The sequence below is a fragment of the Choloepus didactylus genome, chromosome 8, assembly GCF_015220235.1.
Source record: "Choloepus didactylus isolate mChoDid1 chromosome 8, mChoDid1.pri, whole genome shotgun sequence".
Classification (NCBI taxonomy): domain Eukaryota; kingdom Metazoa; phylum Chordata; class Mammalia; order Pilosa; family Megalonychidae; genus Choloepus; species Choloepus didactylus.
The window spans coordinates 40,210,059-40,227,429 of NC_051314.1; positions in this window are offsets into that span (position 1 = coordinate 40,210,059).

Genomic DNA, 17,371 nt, shown 5'->3' on the forward strand with positions numbered 1-17,371 from the left:
AGGGGTACAATCATGCCCTTAACTTGTCACATTCTGACAGGAAAGCATTCATTTGAAAAATGATTGTTTAATGGATGCAAAGATGCAGAAGTTGTACTCCACATTCTGGGACTTCAGTCTATAAGGAAAGACAAATTTATAAACAAATTTCCTTCACAGTTAGATAAGTGTTGTAAGAGAGGCAGTAACAAAGTGCCATGGGGTCGTCCAGGAAAGAGCAACTTATACAGAAGGGGTCAGTGCAGGTCTTTCAGAGAAAGTGACATCTAAACTAGAAGGATGAGGGGAATTTTCCCAGCAGAGAAGAAGAAAAGAACATTCCAAACAGAGATAGTATGTTCAAGTCTCACAGACAAGAAAACCATGGCACATTCAGGGAAAAGTGAGCACTTCATGGTCTATTTAGCCCAAGGCTCACCGACCCTCATCATTCTTGATAACTTAAACAGACATGTTCATCCAATTCTCTGGCCTCTACTAGGTTCCTAACTTCCAACAACCATTTCCTCAATCTTCCCAACCTCCCGCTCCCACCATCCTATCCTTGTCATTACAATAACTGTTAGCACCTTCAAAATCTCACTTTTAAGATTTCAACCACTTGATTCTCTAAACACTATCTCATGCCTTGACAGCACTTTTGTTTTAGATGCCCTCACTGCAAAATTTCTTCAACCCTTCTGGGATCCCCATCAACTGACAGGCCCTATCACTTCACTATCTGCGTACATCACTTCATTTCCCTCCTTACATCAGTTACTTACTTGCATATATTCTCATTTGCCTCTCTCCTCCTCAAATGATAAAAGCACTAATTGAACCCAAATCTCTATCTACTCCATGCCTAACACAAGCAGTTGAACATGGCTGGAGAAAAACACCAGCACATGCCAACTTGTCCCACTTGACATTTCTGATCACTAATCCCAAATGAACTCATTCCCATCCCAGGGCCTGTGCCCTTGCTGCTCCTTATACCAAGCATGGTTTTTCCTCTTATCTTCACATGGCTTCCTACCTTGCTTTATTCAAATCTTGCTTAAATGTCAACTTCTTAAAGAGGCTTTCCCTGACCACTCTATCTAAGAGAGCCCCATCCTCACTTGCTCTTGTCTCCTAACTCTGTTTTACTTTTCTTCATAGGACTCATGGGACTTCTTTATCATCTGTTTCTGCCACCAGAATATAAGCTCCATGAGGGCAAGAACTGTGTTTCTCATGTTCACTACTATATACCCATGTGTCTGGCACATAGTAAGCAATCAATAGATGTTATTTACTGAATAAATGGATAAATAAATGACATTCTGTATAGCTAAAATATGCTAAGGGAATTAGAATATGAAGCTAAAGAGATATCAATAATAATGAGAGTTAAAGTTATTATTATAATTATAATCATTTAATCCTCACAGTCCTATAAGACAGATGCTTTTATTATCTCCATTTTACAGAGAAGGTCACTAAAGCTCAGAAAGATTAAGTAACTTTTTAAGGTCATATCATTATAAATGTTTTTTAATTCATTCTCCAATTAGAAATACCTTCCTTTCTTCATTATTTCTGTTCTTTAAAATCAATCAACTAATTGATTAAGCACCAAGTATGCACTGGGCGTGCTATTATCTGTTCTAGGTGATTTCCTCTAAGGAAGAGAAACCACGGATGATGTGCACAGAGATCTTCCTGCTTTCAGAAAGTTTTAGGTCAAAATGTAACATCTTTGGACCACCCTTCCTATGGAAAAAGACATTTTTCAGTTCTATATCCAGTTACTTGCAGTATAAAAAGTAATTATAACAGCAAAATAACTATTAATTATAAGCAACTGTTTTAACTGAGTTCAATGAAACATTTTAAACCACGTGAACCATTTCAGAAAAGTGGAGTCCATGTTGTTAGTAACATGGGAATGGTATATTAATCTAAACACTAAAAAGTCTGCCCCTGGTAGACTTAATTTAAAAAAACAAACAAACAAAACATTTTTTTCTCTCTCAAAGTCATCTAAATCAGGGATTGCAAATTTTTCTATAAAAGCTTCAGATAGTAAATATTTTAGACTTTGCAGGCCATGTAGTCTCTGTCCCAACTATTTAACTCTGCTACTGTAGTGTGAAAGCAGCCATAGACAGGAAGTAAATGAATGGACATGTCTGTGTTCCAATAAATCTTTATTTACAAAACCAAGTAGTGGACTAGATTTGGCCTGAGGATGGTAGTTGACCAGGGCCCCAACCGTACTCTTAAATCTATATTCCTAGATTAGAAAACATGAGCAGAGAAAGACATAGTCTTTACTCATTCTAACCCAAATTACTTACTGATGAAGTCTAACTTGGTAAAACACTAGTATTTATAGTGAAGAATAGGTTGAGAAAGGGTGAAAGGTAGCACTAGCTACAAGATTCTATCTCTACCCTGGCCTATCATTAAAAAAAAAAACAAAAAAAACAAAAAAAAACTTCAATTTGCTATTGAAATATTCCTGCCCTAGAGCAAAGCAGATTTTTACTTTCCCCACAAGTATTTTGACTTGTATGCTAAGGCATTGATGCCAATAAAAAAGCTCTAAAAATTCTATTTTTCCCCCTGACCTTCCTACCTTCATCCCTAAATGAGGAATTACCCAGACACTAGGATTTCTCCAACAGCACATACAGAGTTCTCACGAGAAAGCCCCCTCTTTCAGAGTAATTTCAATAAGTAAGAATAGAAAGCATAAATTAGATCTTACTATCTGCAAATTACTTTTTAAGTCATTTCACATTATTCACCCAATACCTTACCCAACTAATTCATTCAACAGAAATTATTCATAACCAAAATTTTCAAGTTTATTGATCTAAGTTGAGTTTCAAATCATGATAAGTCATACTTGGGGTCTGTAGTGACAATCTATGAGATTGTCTTCCCAGCACCAATTTCTGGGAATCAACCTCCACCCAGCTACACAGTTCCCATGATACTAAATTATCTCACCCCTAAGCCACCATTAACTGGTTCCAAGTTCTCCCAAGTCAGATCAATAAGAGCCATTACTAGGAAATTTTAAAACAAGAACTGAGAAAGCCCAGGTGGCTGAAAAAGTCATCTACAAAACTTAAGAGCTATTGGCCAAGCGTGTTTTCCACTATACAGAGAAAGCTCAGCAGCAACAAAAGAAAGCTAAAATGCTGAAGGTATGCACAAGATGCAGAGATGACAGAGCAAGTTGTAAAGGCATTTGAGTCTCTGGTTCCAGCTGTGTGTATACCCTAGCTGCAAACCCTTCTGCCCATTCAAGCCTTCCTTCCATTTCCATAGTCTTCTGTAACTTTCAAGCAAGGGTATTGATATTTTAATCTCTCTTACAATTATTCTTGAAGTATCTGTTCTCTGCCCTGGCTGGCTACCTTGCTTTGTTCAAGTCTTGCTTAAGAGATCCCATGGCAAGACAAGATAATAGAGAATGCTTCATAGTGCTGGGAATTATTACAGAAATACATTCCACCAAAAATAGAGTTATAACACACATAACATGTTATTAAATAAAAATACATTCTAGTCCCTTAGATGAAAAGTCATTGAGACATTAAGAGTATTAAAAATATAGAAAACAATTTACATAAGGACTTTGATGATTAAATAGAGGCCATTATAGTTTGGCATACAACACAAATTAATTTATTGGCCTTGTGGAATCAGTTCATTTCTCTCCTTTAACTGTTCTTTTCTGAATGTGTCTTGTCTTTCCATGGGTTTGATATTTGGCAAATATTCATTGAATATACCAGGAACTATACCAAAACAAAGTGACCACAAAATTGAGTAAGACTTAGCTTTACTTACACAATCCAGTGTGTGCACACTTAGATACTGTATTTATATACTCATGTCTATGTGTATAGAAAGGGGGGAGGGGAGGGAAGGGGAAAGGAGAGAAAAAGAGGGGTTAGAGGAGGACAGAGGAGGACAGGGGAGGGGAGAGGAGAGGAAAACAAGGGAGGGGAGGGGAGGGGAGGAGAGGTTTTGTATGTGAAAATTCTTGTTCTCAACTTGGAAACATTTATATTGTGACAGTATATTGTAGTAGGGGTCCAGGCTGAAAACTAAAGTGGCTCCATATTAGGATTCAAACATGTCTAGGCATATCAGGAGACCTTGTGGGACAGGAATTACAGAGCTTATTTATTCAAGAGGTGAGAAGCTTTCAGGAGAAAAATTCATCCCAAGGGCAAAGAGAATCACAGTTTCCCTCCAGCTCATCTTTAAGGACTCACAAATACTGTGAAGAGTAAATGCTAAAATAAAAGGGCACTGTATCCACCAAAGTCTCCGTGGGTCGTTGAGAGTGCTGGTCAACTGGATCCTCACCACTGGTGGCTTTGGCAAAAGCAGGATAATGAAGATATCAGTTACCCACATTGTGAAACAACAACAACACTGAATAAACCACAACAAGATGATAAGCTTTCAATAGTAGTGACTTTGAGTAGTGGTGACATAATTGCCACTTTTAGTATTGTCACCACATGAACCCAAGAGGAAGAATATGGAGAACCCCACAGGATAGTCAAAAGGACTAGTTCTCAGTCCCACTTTAGACTGCCTCCTAGGGATTCCAAGAACTATTTGGGGACTGAACTTCTTACATAGCAGAGTACAAGAGGGTTTCTGTTTTGTGACTGTTATTGTCCTCTTATTCTTGTCTTAGGGTTGGTTTAACTCAGGAAACAAGGGTTAATGAAAAAAAACTAATATTTTTCTAAGAAGAAATAGTGAAATAAATTTTTTATATATTTTGATTGTTCTTTAGCATTTGTGGTCTTACCAGTTTCTCACATATTTTGATTGTATAATGAAACCATTTTAGCATTTCATCACACACAAAAAAAACCTCACAATTACATTTCTTAAGGTTGCATCTGAACATCACCACAAGTTTCAAAGATGCAGACCCAGGCATCAGAAATCTGCAATGGCAGGTTTTGGCCTTTCCTTGGTTTCTGATTGCCAAAGATTTAAAAAATGTATAATTAAAACTTCTGAGTCATAACACCCCCCCCAAATTTTAGATTATAAAATATTAGAATATTGTCCTTTAATTTTAAACAATGTCATTTTTAACCATCCAACAAAATTCATGTAACTAAAACTCATCCTTTAATTCCTCTTAAAATTGCATTTACAATAGTAAACAGATAACAAATTTTTTATACTTTACAGCAGAAGTGTATCTATAGTATTTTGTTAACAATGTTGAAAATGAGATCTCATTAACACATTGTGCTGGAATTTAATTTTTATAAAGATTAAAAGAGTCTTTGAAAGCTATCTGGTTTAGGCCTTAACTTCTAGTATAGAGTCACTGAATTTTTACCTCCAAAATGAATTCCCCACAACACAAGTGCCACCATTTTTTGTTCGTTTTTTTTTTTTTTTAATATGTATTTTATGCTGTGTTGTTTTATTTGTTAAGAAGGATAATTTCCAGAGTCAGCTAAGTTTGGGAAACCCTGGGCTAACCTTACATAGGCTTGAAAACTGACCATCCACAAATAATCTATTCTTCTGAAATGTAATTTATCCTGTACAATTTGCCCTAATTTCTAGTCTCAGAAGGTTTATGTAGGGATTGGGTTAACATTTGGAAGATAATGGCAGTCCTTGCCTGGAAAAACTGAGCATGGCTGATACAGGGTTAACGATGTCCCTGCCAGGGGACAGCAAAAGTCTCCTTAAGTACATCTCATCCAAACCGCTGAAAGTCATCCATAAGCGGTTTCATAAACTACCAGTACAGAAGACCTCCCATTGTTGTGCATGAGCTTTGGTTCAGAGAATTGAATTTAAAATCATACCAGTCAATCAAATTACAATTTTCAATTTGAAACTGTCATACTATTATATTGTTATTATTAATTTGAATTGTAAATTATTCAAGAAAGATGTTAGAGCCTTTCAGGTTTTTGGTGTGTGTGTGTGTGTGTGTGTTTTCCATTAGATCATGACAGTTATCTTTGAACAACCAAAGGGCTGTTTGGGGGACAGGTAAGGACATTAGGAAAAATCCATTTGCTCTTATTGCCATAGGAACTTGATGTTTTGGAGAGTTAAATAAACATTTTTCTCAAATGTTCTTTCCATATCTCAGAAACATTATTTCTGTACATAACAACAACTTAATTTATTATCACAACTGATTACATGAAACCACAGTGCAAAAATGTGGTTAGAAACTACTGAGAAAAAAATGAAAGAAAAAAAAAACCTTCCTTTTTTTTCAGCATTATAGAAGTAGAAAGGGTGTGGTTAACACAACAATGTATTTTAAAATAACCAGGGTACTATTGAGACAATTAAGTCCATCATGGTTCGTTGAGAATATATTGTAGTGTACTTTGAACTTAGTATCTTCTAGAATTTACGTATTTTATTATATGAGGAATTGAACCTAGAACATCAGCCTGAATTGGTTCCTAATCAGGGAAAAAAAACAGATGTAAAACACATTTGTGGAAGTTATAGATATGTAAATAAAGATGGTATATTCAATGATATTATTGAGTTATTACTCATTTTCTTAGGTGTAAAAAGATTCATTAGGTCAGAGAATATCCTTAAATGTACTTGGAAATGACAGGATATCTACAACTTACTTTCAAATAATTCACAAAAAACTCTATGTGTGTATGTGCATATAAAGACATAAATCAAAAGTGGCAAAATAACAATTGGTGAACTAGGAGAAGGAATATAAATGTTCACTGTACCATTCTAACATTTTCTAGGTTTGAAATGTTCTAAAGAAAAAGTTGAATGGCAGAGATATTGGGAAATTGTTGACCTTGAAATCAGAGATCCTGGAACTTTGAACTGGTGTTTTTATCTTGAGAAAACTATTGTAGTCCGCTGAGCATGAAAAGGATAACCCCACTGACCTACTCCATAAGATTGATGGAGGGCAAATAATGCACATGAAGAGATGTTTGTAGACATCACTCCAGAGTTCTCAACCTGGAGTTCACAGAGAAAGGACAGGTTTCCATGAACTTGGATGGGGAAAACATTACAACTTTGCCTTCACTAGCATCTAATTGAAAATTAGCATTTCCTTCAAATGTAGACGTGAGTTAACACATCATGTATCTGGTACAAAGTAAGAGCTCAATAAATGTTATCTCTGCTGTCATTACAGTTAATTTTTTTTTAAGTTGCACAAATAGGGGGCTGCGAAAAGCATGAGTCATTGGTGGAACTCTTACAGTCCTGCATCCTTTTTTCCCCTTCTACATCTAAAGGACACACCTACTCTGGGCCAATACTATGTGACCGATAACTATGTCACTGACTCATGATTTCCATCGTGCAACTTAAAAAATGAATCATGATGATAACATAGCCAACTCAATGTGTTCAAAACTGAACTGAGGCAAAGCCTCTCCCATGTTGGTTCTCCATACAATAGGAAATCCTGTTGACTCTACCTTTAATATATATAAAAATCTAACCACTTACACCACCTCTACTGCTACTACTCTGGTCCAGTCCACCACTATCTCTCCCCCAGAGACTAAAGCAACTGCCTCCTGACAAGTCTCCCTGCTTCTACCTTGCCTCTCGAGTCTATTCTCTACATCTAGAGTTATCCTTTAAAAAATCATATCACTCCTCTCTTTAAAACCTGCAAAGTTTCCCATTTCCCTAAGAGTAGAAATCAAGTCCTTAGAAAGGATTTCAAGAACCTATATATCTGATCTCCCATTAGTCCTCTAACCTCAAGTCCTACCACTCTACTTCTACCCCATCCCACCCCCACTCTCACTCTGCCCCAGCCATACGGGTTTCCTTGCTGGCCCCTGACCATGGCAGGCATGCTCCCACCTTAGGACTTTTGCACTGGCTGTTCCCACTAACATGGAAGGCTTTCTCCCCAGATATTCATGTAGCTAATTCCATCATCTAAGTTTTTGCTCAAGTCATTTCCGTAGTGAAACCTACCCTGACAATCTTATTTTAAAAAGCAACTGCCTCAGGACTCCAAATACCCCTTACCTTTTTCTATTTTTATGTCTGTAGCATTTATTGCCTTCTAACATATGAATAATTTGTCTATCTCTTCATGCTAGATTATCAGCTCCATAGAGGCAAAGATCTCTGTTTTGTTTTCTCATATTTTTCAAGCAACTAGAGCAGTGTCTACCATATAGTAGGTGCTTGATAAATTTCTGTTGTCTGAGTGAACACTTCTTGCAACATCAAATATCATCTCTTCAGGGATAACTGCCAAATTTACAACTTGACTACACAGATTCTATTTCAAATTTCCCCAGTTCTGTCTACTAACACTTGCAGAAAATTAAACTCCTTTCTGTACTACTAACTATTTGAAACATGGACTGTGCCTCTTGCATAGAATCATGAACACATTATCTTAGATCCAGCAAATGCATAATAAAAGTCTAATAAGTGAATAAATCACTGACTACCAGAGCCATGAGTGTTGGGTCTCCCCCTACCTCAAAATCCAACCCCACATGTTTTAGTACCTCCTATGTGGTCCCTAATTGGCCATCAAGTGTTGAAGCTGACATGTTCTATACATGAAGGGAATAGGTGGTCAATTTGAAAATGCACAGAACCGTTTGACACCAGAAAAAAAATAGATTTAACAAGATATAATGGCCTTATGTTAAGATTCTAGTGTCTTGAGGGCCAAGGGATGAGAAAAGATGGAAAGCAAGGAAAAATCTAATCAGTATATCCACATTGGGTACTGGAGGTAGAACAACAGGCTTCTGGCAGTTCTATTTGCTCAAGGAGCTGCTAGTCCTCTTGAGAGAAATCTTGAGATTGAAAGTCTAGGAAACTATAACTGGCACTGTCCCATCCAAAAAGAAACGGGAAGACGCACCACCCACCTGAGGTTAAGATGTCTAGAATCCATCCTGTGAGGCTTTATTGGTAGTGAGGAAGAAAACTTTTTAGGATGACATGTGATTCTGTCACTCAAATTCACTTCTGCCCAGCCCCTGGAAAATGTTCCAGATTCTTTGGCAGCACCGCCTGTAAACTAAGAGCCAGGCTAACACTACGATCCTAAAGCAGAGATGTAAGCAGTGGTGAGGAGGAAACCTCTCCACACCTCTGGGAGAACGGAAGGTGTAGCAGCTGCCATGAGGGGAGGGGTGGCTGAATCAGAGCCAACTGGGCAGGGGAAGGGGAGTGGAGAGTAACAGCTGCAACAGGAACAAATCTTTAATGGCTACTGCAATGATGGCATGAGCAGGGGAAAGCAAGGGATGTGGGAGGGTCCCAAGGACTTAAATAGGTGGATTCTTTTTTAGTTAAACCCTGAAGCCCGTATTTATCATCCCTGCCTTACAGAGCTATTATTCCAAAGGAAAAGGAGGCGCATTAGATCAACGTAATTGAGTTGTCTCATCATTGAATTGAAGTTTCAGCCACAAAATGGGTCATAGAAGGTCTGTGTATCCTAACTCACAGATATTCCATATTCCAAAATTTCACGCTGTTTTTAATTTTTCATAGAACCGTAGGTTAAACCTCTTCGTAAGATTGGATCCAAAGTAACTTCTAATGGCTGTTGAACAAAGACACAGTCTCCATCACACCCCAGAGCCCTTTTCTTCATTTTAAAAGCTACATTGTTACACCTAGATGACAAGCTGTAGGATTTGGCAGGGTAAAGGAGTAGGAAATTATGTGGTAATAGAAAATGTTTCTAGTGTTGTAGGCTCCTTCACAGCAACACTGCACAAACTCACAAGCACACTCCAAGTCATAGAACCTGAACTCCATACAGCTCAGAAAATTCCTCCAGATTCCCCATTCTATCTGCTTCAAACTTCCTGAAACGTTGACATATCTTACTTGGAAATTGGTAGCATATCTTCCAATTGCTCACCAATATCTCTGTGGAACACTTTTTTCCCAGTGATTCTCTCTCTACTCCAAGGAGAGCAGCATAGACCTTGGAGAAAACACCAGCCAGAACCACCATGCCCTGCCAGGAAAGAAAATCCAAACAAACGCTGAGTGGAACAGTTGCTACAGAGACCATATGGCCTGTGAAATTTCAAATAATTACTATTTGGCCCTTTATAGAAAACGTTTGCTGATCCCTCATCTAGACCACGATTTTCCTCACCTCAACCACGATTTTCCTCACCTCTACTCTAGTCCGCAGATTTAGAGATTATTTAGTTCAGTCTCTTCGTATTACAGACGAAGAAATAAAGGCCCTGAAAATTTAAGTGGCTTGCTCAAGGTGACACGAATAATTAAGGGAACTGAGACTCATTATGCATTGTCTTAAAGAATAATCATTAATGCTATAAGTCAGATTTTCTTGATTATAGATGGCTTGTATCTGTGTAAAAATATATTGTAACTTCCCAGGATTACATTTCTTTAAAAAGACTCAGACTGCACCATCATAGTCAGTAATTGCTACATAAAGTTTCATTTTAATTACCAAGTGCTTATTCTTCAAAATGGAAGTAATATAATTTCTGTTATGTATACTGACCCATGTTCAGTCTTTACCTTTTTTATTTTTCATTCACAACATTTCTCTCTCCAATAAAAAATCCCCTGGTTGGACCTCAGAATCCAGCCAACTTAACTGTATAGAACAGACTCAGAAACTTAGAAGTAATAGGGAGGAAAAAAAAGGATTTCTAAGTGTCACAAAATGCATGCACTTGAGTTCAAGTACTTTAATCAGAAAAGAACACCTAAAGACCTTAGTCAGGGTCTATTAACTATTATTTTAGGCAGAATTATTTGGCTTATGATCTGACAGAAGAAGAAAAGCAGAAAATTAAAGGTGAAGAAGGGAAAGGCTACGGGAAAGCACACAGACAGAAGTAAAAGAGTGATTCAGTGGAAAGAGCATTAGTTAAATGGGCAGAGACCTGGATCTCAGATGCCATTAAGTGGCTAACTAACTTTTAGACCTTGGGCAAGTCAGGAAATTTCCCTAAACTTCACTGTTGTAATCTGTAAAATTAGGGAACTAGACTAGACCAAATGTTTGCCATATTAACTTCTAATGAAACAGTGGGTTTGTGAGATTATTAACAGAGGTGTTTCACAAAACAAAACTAGAGTAAATGAATTTCAAAAATGCCACGTAACTTTGTACAATATTGCCACATTAGAAATTCATAATGCACATTAGCATAACGAAAGTTAAAATTTTTTTAGCAAATGTGTTTCCCAAAGTTATTTAATGATGAAATACACATTTTGATTTTTAAGAACAACTGTCTATTAACTTAAGGAGAAATTGAGTTTCACAAGAAATAATTTAAGACCCACTAATGTGGATAAATCCTAAGATCCTCTTGTTTTAAAATTTTACACATTTACTCTAGAAAATATTTATTGAGCACCCATTATGTGTCAGGTACTGTTGTAGGTACTGGAGATTCTTCAATTATAAGATAAAGAGATTCCTGCCTTCATGGAAATTATATCCAAGACCAGAAAGACATTATACAATGAATAAAACAGTTCAAAAAGTGATAAGTGTTGTGAACATATGTAAAGCACAATTAGGAGATGGAGGTGTTCTGCCACAGTGGTCAGGGCAGACTACTTTGTGGAAGTAACAACTGAACTGAGACGTGAATGAAGTGAGAGAGTAAGTCATGTGAATACCTGAGGAAAGTGCTTTACACATAGAAGAAACAGCAAGTGGAAAAGCTGGACATGTTGAAGAACAGAAAGAATGGCATGGCCAGAGGAAAGAATGTGGGGTAGGGGTGGGGGCAGGAAGGGAGATCACATAGGCTGCAGGGTCCAGCTCATGTGGGGCCTTGTTGGCCACGGAAAATAATTTGGATTTTGCTTTGAGTAGGGTGGCATTCCATTTGGGTGGAGAGTTTTGACTCAAGGACTGGCACAATGTAATTTTCATTCGAAAAGGATCATCCAAACCTCCTGTTCTGACTATGATGGAAACAATGGCTATTGGCCTGACTCTCCAGCCATAAACAACTATCAAACTGGATAAAATACATGAAGCAACAGTTTTCAGGAACTGGACAACCAACCCTGCAGGACTGTGATCCCTGAGAGCAGGGAAACACACCAAGTGAGTTCCTCATTCATCTTAGCTGTCTGCCTAAGGGCACTTTCTAACTGAGCACAGGAAAATGAAGCCCAAACATAGAGCAAGTGTACTTTGCTAGATGAGAGAAAAAAAAGATCAAAGTTTGAAGCTACTCAGGTGAATGAAATTTGAGGGGTTTCACTGGTAAATTCCATTAAACATTTATGGAAGAAATAACACCAATGTGACACAAACTTTCAGAAAGGAGAAGAAAGCACTTCCCAGCTCATTTTATGAAGCCAGAAAAACCCTGAATTCAAAACTGGACAAGAGTTTTACAAGAAAATAAAACCACAGACTAATGTTGTTTGTGAAGAAACAAGACAAGGAAGCTATTCTTGCCACTACTCAATAATGTACTACAGATTCTAGCCAGTGCAGTACAGCAAGAAAAAGAAATAAAAGCATATATTTTGGAAAGGAAGAAGTAAAACTGTCTTTATTTGCAGCAACATGATTGTGCATATAAAAAATCCTAAGGAAACTGTAAAAAAAAAACAAAAAAAACACAACTTACTAGAAGTAAGAGGTGACTTTAGAATGATCACAAGATAGAAGTCAATATTCAAAAACCAATTGCATGTTAATATACTAGCAATGAACATTAGATAATAAAACACGTTAAAATATACCATTTAAAACAGTACAAAAAAACACAAAATATTAAGAATAACTTCAGTATTAGATATCTAAGACTCCACACTGAAAACCACAAAACATCACTAAGAGAAATTAAAGAACACCTAATAAGTGGAGAAATAAGCCATGCTCATGAGTTGGAAAACTCAATACAGTTAAGATGTCAATTCTCCTCAAATTGATCTGTAGATTCAATATAATCCCAATCCAAATTCCAGGGAGTTTTGTTTTGTTTTGTTTTGTTTTGTTTTTTAAGAGATTGACAAGCTGATTCAAAAATTTATAGGAAAATGCAAATGACCTGGAGTAACTAAAACAACCTTGAAAAAGAAAAACAAAATTGGAAGAATGATGTTACCTGATTCCAAGATTTACCATAAAGCTACAGTGATCAAAACAGTGTGGTATTAGTGTAAAGACAGACAAGTATATCAATGGAACAGAATAGAGAGTTCAGAACTAGATCTAGACTTACAAGTCAATTGATTTTTGAATAACTGATTTTTGACCAATTGATTTTTGATCAAATACAATACAATCAGAAAGCAAAAATCTTTTCAACAAATGGTGCTGGAAAAACTGGATATCTCTATGGAAATTCAATGATCCTTAAACCTTACCTCACATGATACATAAAATTTAATTCAAGATGGGTCAAGACCTATATGCAAAAACTAAAACTACGAGGCTTATAGAAGTAATCATAGCATAAAATCTTTGCAGTCTAGGGTCAAGCAAAGAGTTTGTAACAGAACCAAAAAATATAAACCATAAAATATAAAATTGATAAATTGGACTTGATCAAAATTAAAAACTTCAGCTAATCAAAGGACATCATTAGAAATAAGACAAAGTGCAAACTGGGAGAAAATTTTTGAAAAACATATTTGACAACATAGTATCCAGAATATATAAGGAATTCCTACAGCTCAATAATAAAAAGACAAGCAACCATTTTTTTTAATAGGCAAAAGTTTTGGTAAGAGACTTCACTATGGAAGACATACGAATGGCCAATAAGTACTTGAAAAAGTGTACAACATCATTAATTATCAGCAAATGAAAATTGAAACTGATATTAGATTCCACTAAATACCAATTAAAATGGCTAAAATTAAAGATACTGATAATACCAAATGTTATCTATCAAGGATGTGAAGTGGCCTGAATCCCCATACATCACTGATGGAAGAGTAAAAATGGTGCAAGCACTTTAGAAAATGGTTGCGAATTATCTTTTTAAGTTAACATATACCACTCAATGATCTAGAATTTCTACTCAAGAGATATTTGCCCATGAGAAATTAAAGCATATGTCCACAAAATCACTTTTACACAAATATTCATAGCAACTTTATTTGAAATAGGCAGAACCTGAAAACAACCTAGATAGATGCTCATTAGTAGGAGATGGGTAAACAAATTGTGGTATGCTCATAAAATGAATCAGTATTCAGAAATAAAAAGGAATAAACTATTGCTGCATACAACAACATGAATAAATCTGAAAAACAGAATTTTGAGTGAAAGAAGCCAGATACCAAAGAATGCATATTTTGTGATTCCAGAAAGCACAAAACTAGTTTAACAGAGATCAGAACAGTGGATGCTTCTATGGAGAGGGGTGGAAATTGAGAAAGCCTATTAGAGAACTCTCTGCAGTGATGACAATGTTCTGTATCTGTATTTGTTAAGACTTATAGAACTGTTTACTTAAGATCTGTGCATGTCACTGTATGTAAATTAGACTTAAATTTTAAAAACGAAAAAAGTCATTCTAGCTGCTGTTCAGAAAACAGAATTGGAAGTGTTAGGGTTAAGAAGGTGAAACAGGGGAACAAGTTAAGAGCACATTGTAGAAGTCTCCAGAGATGATGGTGACTTAGCCTGGGGAAGCACAGATGTGATCAGATTGGAATAAATATTTTAAAGATGTAACTACAGGACAGCTGATTACAGGATATGAGAGAAAGAGAGGAAACAAGGATTGTGTTATTCTAATTGAAAGCTCACAACCTGATAAGAAGAGAGGTGACAGAAAAACTATAAAAAGCAGAGTATTCATTATGTTATATTTTATAGTTTATATGTGAAGTATATATGTATCAAATCTTATATCAAAAAGATGATGAAAGAGATTTCTGCTTTCAACCGAGATGGAGTAACAGAAACCAGATTTATCTTCCCCCTGAAACAGCTAAAAATCCACACAAAATATATGGGACAATAATTTTCAAGACATTGGACATCAGGCCTGAAAGACAGTGATCACTGAGAGTCAGGAGACAAACAAGCTGACCCCTTTGATTGTCCCAGCTTGCTGCCTAGAGTGTTTCCAGGACATGACACAGGAGGAAAGAACCAGGTGGAAGCTTGTGGTCTCTAAGTTGAGGAGATGGATACAACCAAGAGGATAAAATGAAATCATTAAATAATATGTGGCCCCCAAAAAAGTGGGAAACAAGGTAAAAGGGAACAAAAATCACATAGGGCAAACAGAAAACAATCAGTAAGATTGTAGATTTACATCCAACCATACCAATTAACACATTAAATGTAAAGTGCCTAAACATCCCCAAATTAATAGGCAATTTAGTCAGATTGGATAAGAAAGTAGGACCCAGTCATAGGCTGCCTATAAGACACACCACACCTTTTAATATAAAAACACAAATAAGTTAAGAGTTAAAAGATGGAAAAAGAGACACCACCTGGAGTGGTGATATCAATATCAGACAAAGTAGATTTTTAGATTTAAAATATTATCAGGGATATAGAGGGTCAATTCATAATGACAAAGGGATCAATTCATCAAGAAGACTTAACCATCCTAATAATTTATGTAACTAATAACAAAACTTCAAAATATACATGGCTAAAACACTGATAGACTCGAAAGTGAACCCATAATTATAGTTGGAGATTTCAACACCCCTTTACGAATAATTGATAAAATAGGCAAAATATCAGTGCGTAAAGAGAAGAATTGAACATTTTTATTCAACTTGACCTAATTGACATTTCGAGAACTCCACCCAACAAAAGATAAACAGGAAAATTTTGTTTTTTAAAAACAAGCACAGGCATGTAGCAGTCAGAGGATCCTGACAATAGGAATAATGGTGACACACACTCCAATCCACCCTGAGGACAGCACTAGATACAAACGTAACAGTTAATAATTCATCTGCCTAAAAGGAGCAGGAAGTGGAAACAATAACAGTTTAAATAAATAGGGTGTCTTATTTCTTAGATAGTGGAAATGAATCAACATTTCCAAAAACAAAACCTCAGCAATTCTCTTGGCCTTTCCTCCCATGCATGTTGAACCGTTTAAAATGGCTTAAAATGGTTTTTAAAATGACTGCAGTAGGGTATTCGCCTACCCCACCTCGATGGTTGCTAACATGACCACAGACATAGGGGACTGGTGGTTTGATGGGTTGAGCCCTCTACCATAAGTTTTACCCTTGGGAAGACGGTTGCTGCAAAGGAGAGGCTAGGCCTCCCTATGGTTGTGCCTAAGAGCCTCCTCCTGAATGCCTCTTTGTTGCTCAGATGTGGCCCTCTCTCTCTGGCTAAGCCAACTTGAAAGGTGAAATCACTGCCCTCCCCCCTACGTGGGATCAGACACCCAGGGGAGTGAATCTCCCTGGCAACGTGGACTATGACTCCCGGGGAAGAATGTAGACCCGGCATCGTGGGACGGAGAACATCTTCTTGACCAAAAGGGGGATGTGAAAGGAAATGAAATAAGCTTCAGTGGCAGAGAGATTCCAAAAGGAGCCGAGAGGTCACTCTGGTGGGCACTCTTATGCACAATTTAGACAACCCTTTTTAGGTTCTAAAGAATTGGGGTAGCTGGTGGTGGATACCTGAAACTATCAAACTGCAACCCAGAACCCATGAATCTCGAAGACAGTTGTATAAAAATGTAGCTTATGAGGGGTGACAATGGGATTGGGAAAGCCATAAGGACCACACTCCACTTTGTCTAGTTTATGGATGGATGAGTAGAAAAATAGGGGAAGGAAACAAACAGACAAAGGTACCCAGTGTTCTTTTTTACTTCAATTGCTCTTTTTCACTTTAATTATTATTCTTGTTATTTTTGTGTGTGTGCTAATGAAGGTGTCAGGGATTGATTTAGGTGATGAATGTACAACTATGTAATGGTACTGTGAACAATCGAAAGTACGATTTGTTTTGTATGACTGCGTGGTATGTGAATATATCTCAATAAAATGAAGATAAAAAAAAATGACTGCAGTAGATGTAACCATCAATTCCACAATTTAAGAGAGAAAGAAGTTGGAAAGAAAAAGGGCAGTAGAGTTCCAGCCCCTTCTTAACAGGAGCTTTAAAAACAAAACAAAAACAAAAACAAAGAAAATCTCCCTCAGCAAACACTTAGCAGAATTCCACTCTGGTTTCATAAGACAGAATCTGGTCACAAGGTCATCCTTATCTTTAAGGGGGGGCTGGGAAAGAAAGAGAAAAACAGGATTGTTCTAAAGGGTCGTGATCAGCGCTGTCTGATAACATCGCCGAAATGGTATCATCTCAATACATAATCAGTATCAGAATTATTAATATTTCACATTTTTT